Below are 3,722 nucleotides of genomic sequence, written 5' to 3' on the forward strand. Positions count from 1 at the left end.
CTGACACCATTTCAATTGATATTTTGATTTTTTTTTTTTACATGGCATCTGCAAGAGAACCTTGAGAGGAATTTGGCATTTTTTCGACGTGAACTGTAGTTTAGGGTACGTGGCCAATGGTTTGGGACGAATCATACAAGACACTGACTCTGAACCAAAACTCACACAAGGTTTTCATTTTTACGATTTTATTACAAAAGTAAACTCTAGCAAGACAAAATCTATCCCAGCTATGCACATTTATGTTACTTCAAAAATGATAGCCAACTTACACACACTAATTCAACACGGGCTACAGCTGGGTTAACAATGTTCAGGACCACGTTGTCCTCGAGAATACAAGAACTGAAGTTACAGAAAAAAAGAGGGATTGCACTACTCAGAGTTTGACTTTACAAAGTCAGCTTCGCTACGAATGACATGCTTTAGAAACTTTACTGACAAGGGAAGACTTCTGGACCGTGTATGGGTCACTCGACAATATGGAGCAAGTAAAAAACGCAATCCAGTTTTCTGTACAGCTGTTACAGCGTATAATCAAAGCCACCGAAAATAGATCTGTCTTTCGATGATCTCGGTATAATGCTGTATAAGCAGCGGCCCATGAAACTTTAACACAGCCCGGTGGTGGCCTATCCTACATTGTTGCCAGAAGCACCATCATGGCTAACTTTAACCTTAAGATAAAAATGACTGAGGCTAGAGGGCAGCGATTTGGTTTGTTTGATGACTGGGTGGATGATCAACATACCAATTTAGAGCCCTCTAGCCTCAGTAGTTTTTAAGATGTGAGGGTGGACAGACAAAGCCCGGGACAATAGTTTTCTTTTACAGAAAACTAAAAACTGCATAAAATTCAACAAACATATATCACTTCTCATACAAGTGCTTATATACCACTCTATCTCTGGACATGCTACATGCCCTTGCAGAATAGCAGATGGCCCCGAATAAACACAATAGGCCTACAAATGGTAATGCTCGACCTGGTCGCTGTGCACAAATTCGGCCATCAACCGGCTTTCTAATAGGATTCGATCTGCAAGCTACTTGCTGTATGTCTGACGAGGTTTGCATCTTTGGAGGAAAAGGGCGCTCAGGAGCTCTGTTGGGGTTTTTATACACCCTTGCTATGATTTTTCTAGAATGTTAACAGATTCTAGTTTAATATAACATCACTATTGAGTATTGCTAGTGCAATTCTCTTATAAAATAAAGTACAACCTACTGTGCACTATCCAGAAATCAAAAACAAGTTACAAATGAAATGAAACTAATAATTTTTGAGTCAGAAGCTTCACACATGCGTCCACGACCCTTATAATTGCAACTTTTTCTAGTATTAGACAAGGATTAAATCGACTAGAAGGAAGTTTTTATGTCGGCAAATATCCTGTAGTAAATTTTTGTCGACAAGTAGTTCTACCAGTTCTGCTTTCGATTGCGTGAATCATAAGGCAATTATTTATAAGCTTCTGAATCTTAGAGTGGGTAGATATGTACTAGGATTACTTCAAGGTGTCCTTACCAGTAGGCAGCAGAAAGCTGCTGTTGATTAGTGAGTCAAGACCAATTATCTCTGATATTCCACAAGGCAGTGCCTTTGGTCCACTTTTATTTTTAGTGCATACAAGCACAAGTGATATGGTTATTGGCCTGGACCAGATCGGTCAGTATGCCGGTGATGCAACACTTGTAGGAGCAGTAAAGGCTCCACTTGAGAGAAATGAAGTTGCCCCAGTCGTGACATGGAGCGAATTATTGATTGGTGTAGTCGTCGAAGTTTGACTGAATTCTAGTAAAACGAAAACACTCATATGCTGTATTTTTACAGAGAAATCTCCTGTGACGTATCCCTGATCGTCTTTTACTGTTTTAGTTCTTTTTGAAGATTCTTTGTATTGGTACTGTTAATGGATGGATCCATATTTATTGCGAGTTTTATTTCTAAAAATTATAACATTGCCCAGTAGATGGACAGCTGCACGTTTCTGACAGGCCATAAAGTAACCACGTGCTTTGTTCCTTTTATAGCTTCTACCACAAATGCGTTCATAGACGAAACAAACCTGATTTTATAATTTTCAACGGTAAATTGGGCGAGCATTTTTTTTTTTCTGAAAATTTTCTCTGGACCCTTTCACCTAAATCAGTGTCATCAACAATTGTTGCATTTTTGTCCGTAAGTAGATCATTTATTTTCGTTTCTAAAAATTCTACATTACTTTTGCATTCGTTCTGATTTGAATGACCAGCAATAAATTGGTTGTCAGCACAGTCTTTGTTTAAAACAGTATTGTAAATTCCTTTATTCTTTTCAAAATAAAAGTTTTTAATACTCTTTTGCTCGTAAAATTTCTTCTGGTGTGCCATTTACGGAAAAAAATTGGAATTTCAGGCGCATCCACTTTTGCAAATGAAAATTCGTCTTTAAGTTTGTAATTCCAAAACCCGCCCTTCCACGCCGAATTTCTTTACAATAATGATTTTGCAAGAAGAACAACGAAATCGAAATTGCATCACCCGGTAATTCTAATAGTTTTTGGAGTGATTTTATAACATTATCATTCATGCACTCTACTAGATTTGTAGTTACACCTGAATATGCATTACAAATTTGTCGTTTTTCTAAAAAACAAACGACCTTAATTATAGATGTTAGATTGTTTAATGTGTTTATGAAAATGTTTTTTTTGATTTGCTGCGACCGTGTTACTTCCAGTTGTTCACGTTTTTCGTCAAATTCGCATTCGTTATGACATTTTAATAATGAATCTACGTGATTTGTATAAACTGAAATGACCTGTGTTGCCTTAAGTTTGGTTAACTAACATCGCGTTTTATATGATTCCAACAATGAACATTGAAATATTGAGAAAAATCTTGTTTCTAGGCTGTGTACTCCCTGATCCACGATCACAAATGATAGGTTGTGAAGTTTTGCTTAGATTTGGAATGTAATTCTTTAAACACCAAAAATAAAACGTTCGTGAAATTTTGCATCTTGGCAGATCAGCTATTGTTAATTCTATATTTTGTTGAGGGGAGGGGTCGATGTCCGAAGTCCTTGAATGAAGCGTGAGAAGGGGGATAAAAAGAAAGGGCGACTGCATGGGTATTTCAAACCCATTCATGAATGATTTTAAAATTTTACGGCGAAACAGAATTTTCCGTTTGTGTTGTGAAGATGTTGCAGCACATCTGGCGAAGTGTAACCAAATCAAGACGCCTACAACATAAATTATTGAGTGTTTGTTGTAATCTTAAGTGTGTAGAGATTCAAACGGTTCTGTCCAAAAATTGCAGTGAAGCAGAAAATGAATAAGGGAAATTACCTTACGCATTTTGTTGATATTGTATTTGGTGTCGTGGAATTGGATTTCAAGACAGTTTGTATTTAGCCCTTATTTGTAACATAAATAACAAAAGATCACAATAAAAAAGTGACAAAGGTGAACCATATGCTGTATTAGGGTTTATTCCTTTTAGATCCAAAATCATTATAGTTTCTTATAGACTTCATTTTAGTGTTATTTCATTTTTTTTATCAAGGTACGTTTGTACAAAAAAGATGCAAAATTTATGATTACTTTTGGTTAGCAACTGTCTCATTCTGTTTCTATCATACAATACATACAAGATAACCAAAACTGTTGTTGAATGTGGATACAATGGCAGTCATCGAACCTAACCATATTGTATAGAATTTTCGAGAATTTTTT

The sequence above is a fragment of the Macrobrachium rosenbergii genome, chromosome 29 (genome assembly GCF_040412425.1).
Source record: "Macrobrachium rosenbergii isolate ZJJX-2024 chromosome 29, ASM4041242v1, whole genome shotgun sequence".
Taxonomy (NCBI): Eukaryota; Metazoa; Arthropoda; class Malacostraca; order Decapoda; family Palaemonidae; genus Macrobrachium; species Macrobrachium rosenbergii.